General features: G+C 48.0%; 1 long non-coding RNA gene across 1 annotated transcript in view; it reads right to left on the bottom strand.

The window, feature by feature from the left end:
• Positions 1-7,021, bottom strand: part of LOC144695865 (uncharacterized) — a 35,726-nt gene extending 28,705 nt beyond the window's left edge. Inside the window, exon 1 of the long non-coding RNA XR_013580024.1 lies at positions 6,939-7,021. This is a non-coding gene — a long non-coding RNA (uncharacterized LOC144695865). The remainder of the gene's footprint in view (positions 1-6,938) is intronic.
• Between the last annotated feature and the right edge of the window lie 14,052 nt (positions 7,022-21,073).

The following is a 21,073-nucleotide window of genomic DNA, read 5'->3' as shown; positions in this document are numbered from 1 at the left end:
CAACCTGGTGAAGCTGTAACACAGGACTACTTGCGTGCCAAACAGCATAAGCAGTAAGTGATAAACAGAGCTAAGTGATCCTACAACCAATGGGTCAGATCTAAGCTCTGCAGTCCTGCCACATCCAGTCGTGAATGGTGGTGGACAATTAAAGAACTCACTGGAGGAAGAGGTTCCACAAATATCCCCATCCTCAATAATGGAGGAGCCCAGCATAGCAGTACAAAAAATAAGGCATTCGCAACAATCTTCAGCCAGAAGTGCTGAGTGGGTATTCCATCTCGGCCACCTCCAGAAGTCCTCAGCATCACAGATGCCAGTCTCCAGCCAATTCGATTCACTTCACATGACGTCAAGAAACGGCTGAAGGCACTTGGTACTGCAAAGGCTATGGGGCCTGACAATATTTCGGCAATAGTGTTGAAGACTTGTGCTCCAGAACTTGCTCTGCCCCTAGCCAAGCTGTTCCTGTACAGCTACAACACTGCATCTACCCGGCTATGTGGAAAATTGCCCAGGTATGTCCTGTACACAAAAAGCAGGACAAATCCAACCTGGCCAATTACTGTCCCATCAGTCTACTCTCGATCATCAGTAAAGTAATGGAAGGGGTCATCAACAGTGCTATCAAGTGGCACTTGCTTAGCAATAACCTGCTCACAGATGCACAGTTTTGGTTCCGCCAGGGCCACTCAGCTCCTGACCTCATTACAGCCTCGGTTCAAACATGGACAAGAGAGCTGAACGCTAGGGGTGAGGTGAGAGTGAATGCCCTTGACATCAAGGCAGCATTTGATGAATGTGGCATCAAGGAGCCCTAGCAAAACTGGAGTCAAGGACAATCAGTGGAAAACTCTCCGCTGGTTGGAGTCATACCTAGCACAAAGGAAGATGGTTGTGGTTGTTAAAGGTCAATCATCTCAGCTCCAGGACATCACTGCAGGAGTCCTCGGCCCAACCATCTTCAGCTGCTTCATCAATGACCTTCCTTCCATCATAAAGTCAGAAGTGGGGATGTTCGCTGATGATTGCACAATATTCAGCACCATTCGCAACTCCTCAGAGCAATATTCAGCACCATTCGCAACTCCTCAGAGAAATTTGAGCACTCCATGTACAAACACAGCAAGACCTGGACAATATCCAGGCTTGAGCTGACAAGTGGCAAGTAACATTCACACCACACAAGTGTCAGGCAATGTCCATCTGCAACAAGGGAGAATCCAACCATCGCCCTTTGAGGTTCAATGGCATTACCATCACTGAATCCCCCACACTCAACATCCTGACAGTTACCATTGACTAGAAACTGAATTGGACTAGCCATATAAATAATGTGGCTACAAGAGCAGGGCAGAGGCTCGGAATCCTGCGATGAGTAACCCACCTCCTGACTCCCCAAAGCCTGTCCACCATCTACAAGGCACAAATCAGGAGTGTGAAGGGATACTCTGCACTTGCCTGGATGAGTGCAGCTCCTACAACACTCAAGAAGCTTGACATTGTCCAGGACAAAGCAGCCCGCTTGATTGGCACCACAAACATTCACTCCCCCACCACCAACGCACAGTGACAGCAGTGTGTACCATCTACAAGATGCACTGCAGGAATTCACCAAGGCTCCTTCAACAGCACCTTCCAAGCCCACGACCACTACCATCTAGAAGAACAAGGGAGCAGGCACATGGGAACACCACTGCCTGGAAGTTCCCCTCCAAGTCACTCACCATCCTGACTTGGAAATATATCACTGTTCCTTCGCTGTCGCTGAGTCAAATCCTGGAACTCCCTTCCTAACAGCACTGTGGGTGTACCTGCAGCACATGGACTGCAGCAGTTCAAGGAGGCAGCTAACCACCACCTTCTCAAGGGCAATGAGGCAATAAATGCTGGCTCAGCCAGCGAAGTCCACACCCCGTGAATGAATAAAAAAAAGTATGACCCGATCGATGAAACATCATTGCTCACCTTGGAAATAAAAGGATAAAGATTGTTGTAAAGCATGATTGGACACTGCAGGTGGAAACTGAAACGTACGATCAATGGGAGGTGACTGGGTGATCGTATGCAATATAATTCTAATTGTAACTTCTCACAATGTGTTTTTTAACTGATGGCAGCATGGTATTGTTAATGGAAGCATCATATTGCTAATGGGAGTATTGTGTTGCTAATGGGATTAATGCATTGCTAATGGAGTATTGCATTGTTAATGGGAGTAGTGAATTGCTAATGGGAGTAATGCATTGCTAACTGATATTTCCACCTAACCTAGTAAAGATGTTATTGTTTGAGTTTTGAATGTTGTTCCTTTCTCATAATTCTTGGGTTTGAACCTTAAAATAACATGCCAAGGGTAGATGGTTATATTTTACACAATGAACGTTCCACCATAGAGCTGGTGATAAAGGTTGTTCCATCATGATGGCGAGGCTGAGCAGCATGAAACGGTGAAACACAAATCTCGACGTGTGTCCTGCAATCCTACAGTGACACCACATACTCCCACTGCCTGCTTGTCCCTGGCAATAAAGAATGAAATATATTTCTCTCTCTTTGTACAGGCAGACTCAGTGACCTCCCTTGTACAAGAACGGATGGCAAACTGGGACATGTTGCAATTATTGCCAGGTGCAGCCTCGAAGGAGCCAGATGCATAATAATTAATCACCGTGGTCACCATCACAGCCCCTGGCAATGTGACCCTTGCCTTGGTCGCAGTTGTGGCTGCAGCAGGAGGCGCATTTTAGTGAGGATGTCCTCAGTGAAGTGCAAGCATTGCACACATCTTTCCTCGCTGAGGGTCAAGTAGAATTATTCCCTGAACACCCTGGGTGTACATGGCCCCTTGCACTCAGAGGACTGCTGGAGGCCAGGAATTTTCTGAGTCCGAGTCAGATGACAAGCCCCTGGGAGCTGCAAAGGCAAGTTCGGGAACATCAGGAAGGGATGTCCGCTGCACTCCTCAGATTGCAAGGCACAATAGAGGAGTCCGTCCGCCTTCAGGCTGAGGTGATAGTGCTGGCATGTCAACACACTGAGACTGGTAAGATGGCGGTCGCCATGGAGACCTTGGTCCAGGACGTCACTCCTGCACTCCTGCGCGGGCTCAACTCCATCGCTGATGCCATAGTTGGTCTCCAGAAGTGTGTAAACTAGAGGGATGCCGGGCAGCTCGATCTCACTCCAGCTACCCCTGCTCCTCAAGGAGTCAGCCTGGGGCCCACAGGCACTCATAGGGAGGAGATCAGCAGGTGCACACTCCGGGCCCATCCATTCAGGTGACCCAGAGAGTGTCCAGCCCATCCGAATACCCTCTTCCTGTGACCCCAGCAGCTCCAGCTCCACAGGCCGAGGAGGGTGCCATTGCCACACAGCAGGACCCCGAAAGCTGGCCGGGGCCCTCTAAGTCTCGGCCCTCCAGAGGACGCCTGCCAAAGTCATCACAGACAGAGCATCACAGTCAGCAGGCTGCCTCCACCTCTGCTGTGGATGTCCAGGGAGCAGACCGAGCAGAAGGGTTAGGAATGTTAAGGAGAATTAGTTGCACAGCCTGGGCACAGGTGTTAATCGCTAGTACATACTGTTCACTATTGTCAAAAAATTCCCAAGAATGTCTCCCTGCCTATGGCTCCTTGTTCTGATGAGCAGTGTTCTTGTCACTCAGATGTGAAACCTTTCTGCACAAGATAAAGGCAGGTGTCTCAGCCCAGGGCCTCTTCCCTGAGGTCTGTACAGCCTTCAGACCAAAGTGATGGTCCAGCCTCACACTCCCTGGACTCATTACTGATGCCTGCACCTCGGTGGTGCTGGTCATTGCTGCCAGAATGTAGTGGGCAGGTGCCACAGAGTTCTCTCATTCTCTCTGTGTGCTCTCAGCACCTTTAAGGAGGGGCTGGTCCCCACCTCTTCAGCATCTGTGACCACTGATGCTGTGCTCCAGCTCCTGAAGGGCTCAGGTACTAAAGTCAGATAAAGCATCAGAACTTCTAAAGTTTCATGGTTGTGTCTCTATGATATGACCCTGATCACGGACAGCAAGTGAGCTGCCCTCGGCCAGACAGGAGTCAGACATTCTGAGACTGTGTGAAGATCAATGGAGTGTCCTCACTACATGTCGTCATCATCCTCCTGGAATTGAGCGATATTAGGGCCTCTACTGCATCTCCATGACAGGAGCATTCTCACAGAGGGTATTCGTGCTGCCATAAGCCAGACTGGAGTCAAACATTCACAAACGCAATGTGAGGAACTATGGGGACACCTCACTTCATGTTGTCATCATCCTCCACAAATCTAGCAACTATGAGGGCCTCCCGAGTGCATCTGCCTTGTCTAGCCATTTCGAGAGCCTCATCCCCATCATCATCGCCTCTGAGGACCTCCTCACCCTCATCCCCGTCAGCGTCCTCCTCATCGGAGGAGACGTGCAGCTCCTGCATCTCCTCCTCCTCTCCCTGTTGCAGCGCCAGGTTGTAAAGGGCGCAGCAGGTGATGACGATGTGTGACACCCTCTGTGGACAGTATTGCAGGGTTCGATCAGTCCGGTCCAGGTCCACGTCTTCAGCATCCCAATGGTCTGCTCCACCAAGGTGCCAGTTGCAGCATGAGCCTCATTATAGCGTCGCTCTGCTGCAGTCTGAGGCCGCTGCACGGGTGTCATTAGCCACAGCCTCTGCGGGTAGCCTTTGTCCTCGAGGAGCCATCCTTGCACACCTCTGTGGACCCTGGAAGACTGCAGGGATCTGTGACCAACTGAGGATGTAGGAATCATGCACACACCCTGGAAACCGTGTGCACACCTGCAGGATGTGTTTCTGGTGGTCGCACACCAGCTGCACATTCAGCGAATGGAAGCCCTTGCGGTTGATGTAGTTCACCGTGTGTTGCAATAGAGATCTGAGTGCCACGAGCACAGCCGATCGCACCCTGCACCTGTGGGAAATCCGAGATCTGGGCGAATCCAATCACTTTTGCATCCTGTCTATCCTGGTCCCGGGCGAAATGCACCAAGTTGTGTGCCCTCGCAAAGATGGCATCTGTGACCTCAAGGATGCATTTGTGGGTGGAGGCTTGAGAGATCCCACAGAGGTCACCTGTGGAGCCCTGGAAGCAACCACTGGCATAAAAATTGAGCGCCGCAGTCACTTTTATGGTCACTGGCAGTGGATGCCCTCCAGTCCCCTTGGCACCAAATTCTGCAGTAAGTGGCAGATGTGAGCGACCAGTTCCCTAGACATGCGCAGTCTTCAGTGATACTGGTTCTCGGTCATCTGCAGGAATGAAAGGCGGCGTCTACAGACCCCGGGTGTCACTAGGCGCCAACCAGTGCCGGCTCACTGTGGCTCTTGGGCGGTGTGTGTGGGAGCCCCAGCCGCCCCATCTTCCTGAGGTCGCTGCTCCTGCCTCTGCACAGCCAGGAGCCTCAGTCACTCTCTCCTCCATCTTCTTCCTGCTCTGTAGGCCATCAGGCATACAGCTAGTTCACCAGTCTCCATGATCCTGATGTACTCCTCCTGCAGGATGAAAGAGAGACCCGTTATTAAGCATGGATATTTTAAGAATCTGTCCTGGTTAAGTATGACAGCCCCTTAACGCTTCCCAGAGAGTGCTGGATGGCCAGAGATTAATGCGCCGCATGGCTGCCCTGTTAGCTTGAACCATGGGGGAGACTGGTCCAAACCGGGATGCTGAGATTGCAAAGGGGCTGTGAACACCTCCAGCAGTGACTGCTGCATGGCCAGCTTTAGTGAGGAGATTGTACAACGTGTGGAGTCCAACTGTTCTGCAGCCCACTAAAGTGCTGATGAATTTGCAGCCTGTACCAGGGCGGGGAAGCTCTGGAGAGCTTGGTGGCGCTTTGATGCCTCTGCATTGCTTGAGTGGTCAGATAAGCTAGGAGCCCGACCCCAATCACATCACTGTGGCTGTGCTTGAACTGTCTCAGTTGCAGAGGAATGGTCACTTTCTACAGGTTTCCCAAATGCGTGGCCACTTCCCTCACCCACCCTACCCCCCACCACCCCACCCCCAACCCTGAATGCTTGAGCGCTATATTCAACAGCAGGGCTGGCCTTGCACACACACCCCCACCACTCCCCCACCCCCACCCCCACCACCCCCATCAGTCACCTCAGAGACAGGGCTGCATTTGTCCCCCACTTCCCAAGTCTCCTGAACAGCAAAGCTGCACTTGCCCCCCCGCTCCCCCTCACCCTCACCCTCACCCTCAAAAGTCACCTCAGAGGCAGGGCTGCACTTGCCCCCCGTTCCCCCTCACCCTCAAAAGTCACCTCAGAGGCAGGGCTGCACTTGCCCCCCGCTCCCCCTCACCCTCAAAAGTCACCTCAGAGGCAGGGCTGCACTTGCCCCCCATTCCCCCTCACCCTCAAAAGTCACCTCAGAGACAGGGCTGCACTTGCCCCCTGCTCCCCTCACCCTCACAAGTTGCCTCTGAGGCAGGGCGGCACTTAACCCCGACCCCCTGGCACCCCTGAAGCCTGCAAAGCAACATGCGACCCTGGTGAGCTCTGCAGGATGTTGCTGTTCACTCACTTCCAGTTCCCCCAAAGTGAAGCCGCCAAGTACCCGTCGCCTCTGTGCTGTTATGAAACACGTCGACGTGCTTTCCCACTGATGTGGACGGACGATCCAGCCGGGGTACAAGAGCCTGGCAGGATGGCCTGATAATGATGTGCTGATGTATCACAATGAGTTTCTGACGACCGATGGTGGGAAAGGCGGCCCCGCTGTCGACGGGCTGAGCGGACAATCATGATCTGCCTACCTGCTGTCGTGAAACCAATCGCGTCATATTGTCCACTCACAGCATCTATCACACTCGCCACCAGCGGACACGGAAACTTCTGCCCACTATCTTGGAACTCTAGGCATTGTATAACACAAAAAATAGGATATGAACAAGACCAATTTCTCACCCACAATGTCAATGACAGGTTTTCCAGGCTTCCTCCCATCATTCTGTCTCTCCTGAGCTCTACTTTGTCAGGAAGTGTTTTTGGGTCTGTCTCCGTGGTAACTGATCCTTTGGCTCTGTGCCATGCCCAGGTCTTTTGTTTGGCTTTCTGAGCCAGTTGCTTCTATAGTAACACAAAAATATACTTTTATAATTTGAGGCTGCCAACAGGCTGATCATAACTCCTCTATTATCCTTCATTTCAAATCAAATAGATTTTGCCTTTGGCCTCTCATCTACACCATTCCTTTCTAATGTTGTAATACTTCCTTTGATCAATACTGCATCTCTATCTTTCTTTCCTCCAATCCCTAGCTTTCCGGAATACTTTGTAGCCAGGAATATTAAGTCCTCAATCCTCCCTCTGTTTGTGTCAGGTCCCTGTTATGGTCACAATATCATAATCCCATCTGGAAACTTGTGCCTTTTTTTATTCTTTCATGGGATGTGGGTGATGCTGGCTAGGCCAGCATTTTTTGTCCATCCCTAATTGCCCATGAGAAGGTGGTGAGCTGCCTTCTTTAATCTGTGTTGAAGCTGTGGTCCATGTGGTGTAGGTACACCCTCAGTGCTGTTAGAAAGGGAGTTTCAGGATTAAGACCCACCAACAATGAAGGAACGGCGATATATTTCCAAGTCAGGATGGTGAGTGACTTGGAGGGGAAGTGATGGTGTTCCCATGCATCTGCTGCCCTTCTCCTTCTTCAGAGCCAGGGCTGCACTTTTGGAAGGTGCTACCAAAGGAGCCTTGGTGAGCTCCAGCAGTGCATCTTTTATATACTACACACAGTGCATTAGTGGTGGACGGAGTGAGTAATTGTGGATGGAGTGTCGATCAAGCGAATTGTTTCATCCTGGATGGTGTTGAGTTTCTTGAGCGTTGTGGGAGCTGCACTCATCCAGGCAAGTGGAGAATATTCCATGTCACTCCTGACTTGTACCTTGTAGATAGTGGACAGGCTTTGGGGTGTCAGGAGGTGGGTTACTCTCTGCAGAATTCCCAGCATCTGATCTGCTCTTGTAGTCACAGTATTTATATGTCTAGCCCAGCTCAGTTTCTAGTCAATGGCAGCCCCCAGAATGTTGATAGAAAGGGGATTCAGCGATGGTAATGTCAAGGAGAGGTGATTAGATTCTCTCTTGTTGGAGATGGTCATTGATTGGCACTTGTATGGCGCAAATGTCACTTCCCACTTATCAGCCCAAGACTGATTGTTGTCCAGGCCTTGCTGCAGCTGACCTTTCCTCCTTCTTCATTCAGGCCAAGCTGGTGCACAACAGCCATGGGAGAGTGCAGACCGGGGGAGGGGCGGCTGACATCATTGCTTTCAGTGAGTTTGGGGAGGCTGCAGCCAAACTGGCTGGGAGGACAGGGATTGCTCCTGTGGGGAAGATTGGCTCCTTCTGGGTCACAGCTCTATTACTTTATCAAATCCTGACATTCACAATGAGTCACATGCAGTCTTATCTAGCTCATGTTCATTAATTGAAACTCTCTTTTCTATTTTCTAGGCATAAGCACATCGAGGCCCCCAAGCCACTCCAGCACCACCAGTGTGAGCCCCCGGACCTCACCCAAGAACGACGCTCCAGAAGAACCGTCAGGGTACTTGCACGCACCCTCCACCAACTCAGGAACACACACATCTATGGGACACAGATGTAGGTGAGGCTGAGGCTCACTTTCTGAGGAACACCTTACTGACACATCCTCACAGCAGACGGAGGCAGCGACAGCCCAAGTCTCTGGCACTTAGAGGACTGCTGGAGACCAGCCACCCACTCGATCCAAGTCAGGTGATGAGCCTCTGAAAGTGACTACTAAATCTATGCTGGAGATGCAACAACAGGCAGAACTTCAGGCAGAGATTCAGCAGTCACTCAGCAGACTAGAGCAAATGATGGAGGAGTCCTTTCAAGTGCTGTCTGATGTCATGGCTCTGACATGTGAGCGCCTTAAGGTCACCAAGGGAAGGCTGGTAACCACCATGGAGACCTTGGTTCAGCAGGCCTTGTCAAATTTGTGCTCGGCCCTACACCCCATCGCCACACATTCTGGTGGGCACCATCAGGATGTAGGCAACAAGGCGGCAAGGCACCTTTACCTACCTTCAGGTGCACCACCTCCTGCAGCAGTCGGGGCTGGGCCTTCGGGCACCCACAGGGGGGATGACCATCAGCCGGGCATCTCGGGGGCCTCCTCTCAGGACACTCCAAAGATGTGCAGCCACTCACAGCCCCCTCTGCCTGTGATGCCATCCACTCCAGCTTCTCAGGCCATCGAATGCACTTCTGCCCGAGCAGGTGACCCTTAGCAGCCGGTGCCCTCCATGCCACAGACCACCAGAGGATGGCTGCCAAGGTCATCACAGACATCAGGATGTAGCAGTCAGCAGGCTGCCTCCACCTCTGTTGCAGACGTCGGGGCTGTACCCAGGCGTAGTGCTAGAGTTAGGAAAGTTAAGAAAAATCGATATCACTTTTGGGTCACGGGTATGCTAGACATGTAACTAAATTGCACTTTTGTTAATTCATTTGATGGTTATGTGAATGTTCCTGCCAACTGAAGGCATTGTGATTTTGTACTTTGGAATCCCCTTATTTCGAAGTTTAGCCTTCCTCCCACTCAGTGGCCGGGATTTTCCGGCCCTGTCATGGGTGGGTCCCGCCGCGAGTGAGACGGCACCCCAGTCAGAAGTCCATTGACTTGCGGAGGGACCGGACAATCCCGGCAGTGGGTGGGTGCGGAAAATCCCGCCCAGTGATAGTGTCCCACTGTGAGATTAACATTCCTGTCATATCAACCTCGGTTAAACTAATCTCCACACCTTTGTGTGATGTCAGGGAAATGTGTTAAATTTTTATTGGAAATGTGTGTTGTAAGCGTTTCTAACATTCTTCCTCCACCATTGAGAAAGAACACCATTGAGTGAGGGCAGCTCATCAGCATTGATATTCTAGCGGCATTTGTGTCTCCTCAGTGGTAGTGGCAGAAGAAAAGACATGCACGGGGGGAGGAGATCCCTAGGCATGTCCACATCTTAGTCTCAGCAGTGCTGGCATCATCAGATCGCATTGAAGGCTTCAAGTCTTCTCTCAAATCGATCTTGTTCCTAAGTGGGCTCTCAGTTCCCAGAGTGAGCTCACCCACAGGGCCCCATGGATCAAAGCAAAGATCATGGCCTGGCAGTTCATGAGGCAAGTGTGACTATGAGACTCATTCTCGCTGCAAGTGGGTGGGCATCCCCTGAGTTGAAAGAAGATGACATTGAGGGCTAGGAGAGGTGTGGCCATATTCCCTCACTTAACTTCACTCTTCCTGGAATCTGTCAGTGATTAATGTATCACAGGCATGTCTCCCACATCTTCCTTCCTCCACGACATGATTGCGCTCATACTGACCCTCAGCAGCCTCCTGACATTCCTGGGACTCCGGATCTTCATCCTTCGATGAGCTCTCATCCTCCTCCAGGTCATTCTCTGGCAAGGGGGTCACCTCTTTGCATTGCCAGATTGCGAAGGGCACAACACACTGCAACGTGGGAAACCCTGTTGGGAGTGTATTGGAGTGAGCCACCTGAGCGGTCCAAGCATCTGAAGCACATCTTCAGAAGCCCTATGGTCTGCTCTATAAGGGAGCAGTGTTGTACCTCTCCTCAGGATGACTCTGAGGGCGATGCACCAGTTTCATCAGCCAACGCTTCAGACAGCCATCCCAGCAGATGTAATGGCCCCTCAAAAATCTCAGGCACCTGGGAATGACTCAGGATATAGGAGTCATGGCAACTCCCAGGGTACCGTGCACAAATATGCAGTCTGTGCTTCCGGTGATCACACACCAGTTGCACGTTGATGGAATGATAGCCCTTGTGGTTTATAAACATTAGGGGCTGCTGCCATGGAGCCCGTATAGCCAGATGGGTGCAGTCTATTGCAGCCTGCACTCTAGGGAATCCTGAGATGGCGGAGAAGCCGGTGAATCTCGCAGCCTGGCTATCTTCATCCAGAGCAAACCTGACATAACGTAAAGGGCATCTGTTACCTTCTTTACGCATCGATGTGTTGTGGACTGAGAGATGCCGCACAGGTCGCCTGTTGATCCTTGGAAAGAACCAGAGGCCAAGAAGCTGAGTGCAGTGGTCACCTTCAAAGCCATTGGCAGGAGATACTTTCCAAATCTACATGGCGTCAGGTCTTCACAAAGGATGTGGCGTATGTGATATATCAAATCTTGGGACAAGCGCAAATGTGCATGGCATTGCCTCTCGCTCATTTGTATATAGGAGAATCTTGGACGATAAACCCTAGGCCTGGCGAGTCGCCCCTGTTGTCTGGATCTCTCCTCCTGACCCTCCTGTTCATGCTGGCTCTGCTTGACCATGTCATTCCTGCTGAAGCTGTGCGTGGAGTTGCATCTCCCTCCTTCGCTTCCTCCATTGCAATAGGACCATGACAAAGGTAGCATTGAGCCCTGGATCCATATCTGCTTTTGCCTTCTCTCTAAAAGGAAACATTGAAGATATTAATGATTCAAAGGGAAAAAAAGCGAAGCTCAGAGGATGACATGTTTGGAGACTGTAAGGGTCCATAGATTTTCTGCCCTACTTGCATGGTGGTGGATGCTGCCTTGTCCCTGAGACACTGACACACATAGAGGTGAACAAGATGGCATTGCAGATATGTAATATCTTGAGCCCTGCGTGGGATTCTAAAGTTTAAGTGAAATGATTGACCCAAACTAGCTGTGTTCCAATCTCTGATGTGGCATATTAATGACCAATCAGTTGCTCATGGTCAATAAGTGGACGCCCTTCGTCCCACTAAGAGTGTCACATCTGGTATTCACGTGACAGGCCTTCATTGATGGAATGTCAGATATGATACAGCTGTGTCTCTCTCACTATTGCCTGCATTCACAAATTCTACATTCCGATGTGTTACACTTGAGATGCAGTGACTGTGATGTGTAGCCACTGGGTTGTGAGTAGCCCTTTAACAGTGCTAATGAACCCATTGGCTTTAAGCGGCTTTCATCACAAGGAGGTCTTCCTCCTTTCTTTCTAAGCAGACTCCTACTCACTCCGGCGGTAACAAGAGGTTAGAGGGCGAACCCAGAAAGGCCCCTTTGTCTTTGCCCTTCCACCCGACTGCCATTCCACAGCCTTCACTCCCCGTTGACCCCCTCGTGTGTGTCAGCCCGACCCCTCGCCTCTCAGCCCACCCCCAGTTGAAGTGCTAGTCTCTGAAAGTAGAGGCCTGCATGAATACCACAGCACTGTGCTGTTCCTCGGGACAATGAAAGCAAAGAGAAGGAGCAGTCCAACCCTATAGCCCCTGCAGAGTAGTGCTCATCACAACAAGACCAGTGCAGCTCTATGGCAGGTATATTCCACTCACCTCGAAGTTACCAGTGAACTAAGGACAGACTTGTGCACGCCATCCCTTTCCAAATGCTGGGTTTGATGCCAGTGTAAATTCTCACTGGTGTGACAGAATATTGGAAGACGTGGCAAGATTCCGGCAAGCAGCTGTTTTAATGAACATTCATGACATGCTAATGAATGCAAATGGCGTCCGCGCCACTAGTCAGCAGGATAACCAATCCATCATGAGCACACCTTCGGGAGAATTGCAAATGCTTTTACAACGGCCCGTTTCCGATTTTTTTTCCTCCCGCTGGATTCTCCGCTCCCACCCATCATGAAACCTGCCGTGGGCGGGATGGGAAAGTTCCGGCTTTAGAGTGCATGTGACAGTTGTGCTTGACGTATTGTGCAATTGTCAAATAATGGGCTGCTTGGTAAAGTAGTCAACGATGATGATGAAGTCAGTGCCATGGACATGAAAGAGGTTGGATGCAACTTTAGACCAAGGATATGTACGAACTTCATGTGAAATCAATGGTTCTATGTGCTGACTTAGCACATGCTCTCCACATATATGAAACCTCATATTTTTTGACAACAACCTCAATATCATGTTTCTTACCCGGCCAGTAGACTGTTGTGAGTCTTCTCGTCTGAACAATGCCCATTTGTGAGTGATGAAGTTGTTGAAGAATATTCGGTCACAAAGATTCTGGTCTGATGACCTGCCTGCCTCTAAAAATGACTCCCCATGGACATGCTGAATTGAATCAGGCCTTCGTTCAATGATGGTTTTCCACAGTTTTTGAAGTGTGTGTTCTTTTACTGGTCCTTCTTGTAGCTGCTGGCATTTGTGTTGTGCAAAATGTTCTAGATCAAATTGGAGAACAGTTTCAATTTCAATGTCAATGAAATCAACTTACAGGTCCAAGGCTACACTTCTGTTTTCGCTCGTTAGGCAATCTGCTCAGTGTATCCGATGTGACCATCAAATTCTCTGGTTTGTACCTAATCTCACAGTCATAACCCTGAATATTTATCAAGATGTTGCAATCTTGTGGTGCACTGGTCAATGGTTTTTGTCAAATTACCCCCAGTGGCTTGTGGTCAGTCTCTACCACAAATCTTTTGCAAATTGATAGATGTGAAAATGCATGATTCCAAACACTAAAGCTAATGTTTCCCACTTGATGTTGTTCCAGTGTTTTGAAGAGGTATTAGTGGACTTCGTGCCACAGGCAAGGTATATTCTTTCTCAACAATTTCCTTAACGATGAAGATATTTGAGTGAAATTGGGAATGTATGGCAGCAAGAGATTAAAGAGACCAAGACACCTTCTAATATCCTTATCTTGAGGAGTTGGCTTCAACATTCTCTATTTTACTTGGAGCAGGATGTATGCCAACACTGGAATAAATAGATACGAAGAAATTGATCTGCTGCATGTTGGTGTCACATTTCGGACTGTTGAACACCAATCCTTCATTACGTACCGTTTGCATCAATTACTGCAGATTACGGTCATGTCCTTGCTTTCAAATGCCCTCAACTGCAATGCCATCGGTGTTACAGCTGCATCTTGGTACAGTACATGTAATGCAGTCTATGTGAGTTTGAAAGGGATCCTGGTTAACAGATAATCTGAAAGGAAGTTGTTGAAAACAGTATTGTCTGAGTGGGGTACCAAATGTGGTAAGCTCTTCAGACTTCCTCGTGAGACGTACCGGCCAGAAACATGTTTGGCATTAAGCTTCGAGAAGAATTTTGCACGTGCAATTCTTGAATTTAAGTCTTCTAACGTGGGTACTTTGTAAGGACAAAATTTCAAAGCTGGATTTAAACACCATGGGTCGAAGCATGCTCTCAGTGATTTGTCCTTTTTGACACATGTGATTGAACTGCACCAATCGGTTTGCTCTTGAACTGTTCTGATAATTCCATCTTTCTCCATTGTGTTCGATCTTCAGTTTGTCTTGTAAGTGAATGCTGCATGTATGTGGTGGATCAATGGATAGACTTGCATTTTTCTGCAATTTTAATGTAGCAGCCCTTTTGAAACTGCCAATTTTGGCAAAACATTCTGGATATTTCAATGTTAGGACATGAACTTAGGTGATTGGAGTAGTTTCTGAGGTTGATCTGCCTGATGATGTCTGACTAATTCCATGGATTGTTACTAGTGTGAGGTAACAGCATACCAGCATACCTGCAATCACCTTAGTCTCCGCAATGTAAAACATTTGTGACATCCAGGAAGGATTTATTGTACTTGCACTCCAGCACAATGGAACCTGCACATGGAATTAGTGAACCATTGTATGCCGAAAGTTTTGCAGTAATCGGTTTCCATGACTGTGGATACATGTCTTTTAGAATTCACAGGGATGGTATGTTTGCACTTGCCCTGTGTCAATCTTGGCTAATAACAAGTAGTTGCCAACTTTCTTAGGGCAGATAATTTTAATCTTGGTGAACACTTCAGATGGTGAGACGGTATGTATGTTTTCCATGAGATTGATGGTGTGAAACATGTGTTCACTGCTCTTTGTCTCATCGTGCACATCATCGTCATTTCAGATTTGTCTGTCACCTCACGTATATGTTTCTGATGGGATACCAGGTGATCTTTCTTTTGCTTGAAGGTAGCCATCGTGTACGGTCAGTGTGGGTCAGTGCACGGCTCTTTGCAGCTCCATCAGCCTTTGCTCTCGTGAACTGCCTCTGCCAATGGCCTTTTCTGCCGCATGCTTTGCAGAATTGGTGAAAAGCTGAGCATTTCCTTGGTGCATGTGGAAGGCCACACCTTTCACATGTCTTGCTAAGTTTGGGTGTTCTAGTGAGTCTATCAACAATTAGGGTTGTACTTAGGGCCTATAAGTTTTGTCGACCTGTGAGGATCGCATCATACTTACATCCATCCTTGAGCAGCTCTTCAATTCTATGTGTTTTGGGTTTGTCTAGCAGAGCTTTCTGGAATGCTTCCATGGAAGTGGATGCAATCACCAATTCAACAATTCTGTTTGCTAGCTCTGAGTTTGAAAAATCAAAGCACACACCCTTTTCTCTGCATCTGCTGATGAAGTGGTCTATGGATTCTGTCGGCTGCTATCGAAATGACATGAACTCTAGTCGATGTACAGGGAAGTTTAACCTGATTCTGAACTGGTCTTCCAATGTAGTCCAGATCTTCTGGGGATCATTTAGCTCTTTTCTGTTAATCCTGATGTATTCAGCATGTGTAGACCTTCCTTTCCCAATTGCTAGGTAAATTTTTACGGCTTGCTTGTCTGACTCAGACCCACATGAATCAAGAAACCATAGCGCTGTATGTTGTTAAAACATTTAGAATTTGAATAGTAGCTCAGCTGCATCCCTATTCAAACTGAGCAAAGATCAGTTATGAAGATTGGCCAGTTGGTACAGAGCTACTTATCATTGAGAGAGGAGAGGAAAGTAGAGGGTCAATGGGCAATTAATGTGGGGGGCGGGGATGTGAAGGGGCAATTTTGCAATGTCCCCAGCCTGTAGCTCAGTCACTGTCAGAAATGGTCTCCTCCCTGGAACAAAGACTCAGCAAGAGTGTCAAGTTGATTGTGCGCATGCAGCTGTTGTGATTAGCAAATGGAATGTAGTAATTAAAGAGTTAATTAGGGATGTTTCAATTTCCTAGTTTCTAAGCATGACCCACTGCCAACAAATAGAAACACATGTAAAGGTTTATCAGAAAATATGGAAATAGATCAGAGGCCAACCAAGGAATATTCCTTCTGCTAATGGCTCCAGATGTTCTGAATTAGCATCACAATATCTTCAGAGTGATTCACGTTAAACATTAATTGACATCTCCGCTACTTCATGTCTCTCCTGATTCACTTTCCTATCAGTGTAAGCAATGAGGTCTGTCAGCACACACCCCGCCAGCTGAGGGTTCCAGCTGTTTCCAGTGGCTGTCGGGAGATGATCAGTTTCCTCCATGAGGTTCCAGGGGTCCTACAGGTTCACTGCTGATCTCATCATTTCATCATTGCTTTCTGCCATTGGCTAGTGAAATCTCCATTACATGGAGAGTTCCAGGATGTAACTGCTGTGTGATATCAAACTGCAAACAGCTGGGTCTCATTCACAACTACTCAGAGTTTGATCATTTGACTGGAGAGTCTTTTATTAAACTGCAGAGGAGTTTAGAAAAATCCTCCAGTTCTTCTATCCAGCTCCATGAGGCTCGGAACTACTTTACAATTACACTGAACTTGCAGCACAGGAACAGGCCATTCGGCCCAACTGGTGTTTATGCTGCACACAAGCCTCCCCTCAATTGCATTACTTCTTAGTAACAGATAATGGTGCAGCCTTCATCGCTGTCCACAATCTCTGTCCTCTCTCATCCTTTCCTCCCTCCCCTTCTCCCTCTCCTCCTCTCTTTCCTCCAATTTCCTTCATTCCTGTCCTCCTTCCCATCTTCTACCCTCTCCACTCCATCATCCTCCCTTCTCTCCTCCCTCATGTCCTCTTTATCCCTCTCCTTCCACTCCTCTAACTTTTCCTTGCTCCTCTCCGCTCTTCGCTCCTCTGGACCCCAGTTTACTCTTCATTCACTACTCCTTCTGCTCCACAATCAGCAGATGCTGAAGTTGCTACATCTCTGGCATCTGGAACTCCTCTTGCCCATCCTGGCTTCTCCATCCTTTACTTCAAAAACCTCCCCAATAACCTTTTCTCTCACTGGGCACTCACCATTCCATCATAATCTGTAAGCTCGCAGTTTGGCACATTCCTCACTCTACCATTACCATCAAGCCAGGAGACCAGCCCTGGTTCACTGAAGAGTGTATCAGTGTATGCCAGGAGCGGCCCCAGGCATACTTAAAAATGAAATGCCAACCTGTTGAAGCTACTACACAGGACTACTTGCGTGCTAAACAGCAGAAGCAGCATTCTATGGACAGGGTTAAGTGATCACATAAACAAAGGATTGGAATAAAGCTCTGCAGTCCTGCCACACTTATCTGTGAATGACGGTGGACAATTATACAGCCAATGGGAGAAGGCTTCACAAACATCCCCATATTCAATGATAGCAGAGCCCACCATGTAAGCACAAAAGACAAAGCTGAAGTGTTTAAAGAAGTGCAGAGTGGATGATCCATCTCAGCCTCCTGCATCACAGTGTTATGATATGACAGCTGATAATTGCCAGGCTGACCAAATCCCAAAGGGAAACTTGGCCAAACTATCACAACGATTTTGCAATTTGCGTTAATTGCAAGAAGGTATGTGCACTGAAGTCAGAAGTAAAGAGCCCATGGCCACCTTTGGAGATTTCAAAGGTTAAATTAATACATTTATTAACAAAAGAAAAGAAAACTTAAACACACGAGATTACAGTTACACAGTTACATTTAGACTTACTTACAACATTTCCCAAAAGATTTCTACTTAACTAGACTCACAAATAAATACCCTTTTTCAGGCAACAGTCCAAATCGATTTTTAATTTTTAAAACATCCAGTAATATTACCACAAGACACCCACTATTGCTATAAAGGAGGTATTTCACAGCTTATCTCTCCCTCTCACTTGACATTGCAGATCCAAGGCTTTTAACAAAATCTTGCTCTCTGGCACAAGATAATACTTCTGTGGGGTGGCTAGAGGCTGCTTTTCACAGGTCTGATTTACACAGTCCACCTTTCAAGATTTCACATGGCCACTTCTCATAGAGCTTTAAATCTTTCCTTGAATCTATTTTCTCCCTTTTTGATCTTTAAATCCATTGTTCTAAACTTCCTTTGGAAGTTACTTTTCCCAGAATATAAAAATCTTTCACGTTGCCATTATGGCCAGCACTTCCGGGAAAAATAAACTTAATAACTTTGCCTTATTTATTTACAATTTTGTCAGTTGTAAAACATCTGATTATGCCTCTTTTGAAATTCAAGCAACCTTTCAATTTATCTAAAAATGTAAATTCCATTCATACTGTATGTACTAGGACCTCATCTTAGCTGTGCCATCTCCATTTCAAAATGCGTATATTTACACCTTATCTCCTTGAAGATTCAAACATTGCAGTCTGACTGTCTTCAGTTTAATTAAATTAGTCACACACACACATAACATACATGCACAGCCCCCACAAGCCTGCTTCAGTATCCCACAGTAATATTAGGAAATATGATATTCTGTTTACAATAGCCAATTCGATTCACTTCACATGATATCAAGAAATGGCTGAAGGCACTGGATACTGCAAAGGCTATGGGCCCTGACAATATTCCGGCAATAGCACTGAAGACTTGTGCACCAGAACTTGCCACGTCCTTAGCCAAGCTGTTCCAGTACAGCTACAACACTGACATCTACCCGGCTATGTAGAGAACTGCCCGGGTATGTCCTGTACACAAAAGGCAGGACAACTACCGCCCCATCAGACTACTCTCGATCATCGGCAAAGTGATGCAAGGGCTCGTCAAAAGTATTATCAAGTGTTATCAAGGCACTTGCTCAGAAATAATCTGCTCGCTGATGCCCAGTTTGGGTTCCTTCAGGGTCACTCAGCTCCTGAGCTCATTGCAGCCTTGGATCAAACATTGTCAAAAGAGTGGAACACCAGAGGTGAGGTGAGAGTGATTGGCCTTGACATCAAGGCAGCACTTTTGTAGTATGTATTCCCCCAGACCTCTCTGTGAGGCATTCATCTCCAGGGTAGTTGTCTCCCCGGGATCATAAAATTTCAATGTTGATGTTTCTGATAATGACTGTTTCAGTGCTTCAAAGAGGTATTGGTGGCCTTTGTGCCATAGGGAAGGCACATTCCTTCTCAACAATTCTCTTAGTGATGGTGTTTTTTGAGCAAAATTGGGAATGTATGGAAATAAGAAACTAATGAGCCCCAGACATCTTCAAAGGTTGTCCTTATCTTGAAGAGTTAGCATGGCTTTGATATTGTCTATTTTACTTGGTATGCCAGCGCCAGGGTAAATAGAACTGAAGAAATTGATCTGATGCACATTGGTGGCACATTTCAGACAGTTGAATGCCAATCCTTTATTATATGCTGTTTGCATCAATAAGTGCAGGTTATGGGCAGGTTCTTGCTTTACTTAATTTGTTATTCATTCTTGCGATGTGGGCATCACTGGCTTAGCCAGCATTTATTGCCCATCCCTAACTGCCCTTGAAAAGGTCATGGTGAGCTGCTTTCTTGAACCGCTGCAGTCCATGTGGTGTAGGTACACCCACAGTGCTGTTAGGAAGGGAGTTCCAGGATTTTGACCCGGCAACAGTGAAGGAACGGTGATATCTTTCCAAGCCAGGATGGTGAGTGACTTGGAGGGGAACTTCCAGGTGGTGGTGTTCTCATCTATCGGCTGCCATTGTCCCTTGAGATGATAATGATCGTGGGTTTGAAAGTTGCTGCCTAAGGAGCCTTGGAGAATGTCTGCAGTGCATCTTGTAGATGGTACACACTGCTGCTACTGTGCGTTGGTGGTGGAGGGAAAGAATGTTTGTGGATGTGGTGCCAATAAAGCGGGCAGCTTTGTTCTGGATGGTGTCGAGCTTCTTGAGTGCTGAGAGCTGCACTGATCCAGGCAAGTGGAGAGTATTCCGTCACACTCTTGACTTGTGCCTTGTAGATAGTGGACAGGCTTTGGGGAGTCAGGAGGTGAGTCACCCATCGCAGGATTCCTAGCCTCTGACCTGCTCTTGTAACCACAGTATTTATATGGCTAGTCCAGTTCAGTTTCCGGTCAATGGTAACCAATGGATATAGATAGTGGAGGAGTCAGTGATGGTAATGCCATTGGACGTCAAGCTGCGATGGTTAGATTCTCTCTTGTTGGAGATGGTTATTGCCTGGCACTTGTGTGGTGCGAATGTTACTTGCCACTTGACAGCCCAAGCCTGGATATTGTCCAGGTCTTGCTGCATTTGGACATGGACTGCTTCAGTATCTGAGGAGTTGCGAATGGTGCTGAACATTGTGCAATCATCAGCGAACATCTCCACTTCTGACATTACAATGGAAGGAAGGTCATTGAAGAAGCAGCTGAAGATGGTTGGGCCCAGGACACTAGCCTGACGAATTCCTGCAGTGATGTCCTGGGGCTGAGATGACTGACCTCCAACAACCACAACCATCTTCCTTTGTGCTAGGTATGACTCCAACCAGTGGAGAGTTTTCCCTCTGATTCCCATTGGCTCCAGTTTTGCTGGGGTTCCTTGATGCAATACTCAGTCAAATGCGGCCTTGATGTCACTCTCACACCTCTGGAGTTCAGCTTTTTTGTCCATGTTTGAACCAAGGCTGTAATGAGGTCAGGAGCTAAGTGGCCCTGGTGGAACCCAAACTGGTCGTCAGTGAGCAGGTTATGCTAAGCAAGTGTCACTTGATAGAACTCTTGATGACCCCTTCCATCACTTTACTGATGATCCAGAGTAGACAGATGGGGCCGTAGTTGGCCAGGATGGATTTGTCCTGCTTTTCATGTACAGGACATACCTGGGCAATTTTCCACACAGGTAGATGCCAGTGTTGTCGCTGTACTGGTACAGCTTGGCTAGGGGCGCAGCAAGTTCAGGAACTCAGGTCTTCAGTACTATTGCCGGAATATTGTCAGGGCCCATAGCCTTTGCAGTATCCAATACCTTCAGCCGCTTCTTGATATCACGTGGAGTGAATCGAATTGGCTGAAGACAGGCATGTGTGATGCTGGGGGCTTCCTGAC

The sequence above is a fragment of the Cetorhinus maximus genome, chromosome 21, assembly GCF_964194155.1.
Source record: "Cetorhinus maximus chromosome 21, sCetMax3.hap1.1, whole genome shotgun sequence".
NCBI classification, from domain to species: Eukaryota; Metazoa; Chordata; class Chondrichthyes; order Lamniformes; family Cetorhinidae; genus Cetorhinus; species Cetorhinus maximus.
Note: the sequence above shows the minus strand (reverse complement) of the source record. Positions and strands in the feature narration are given on the sequence as shown.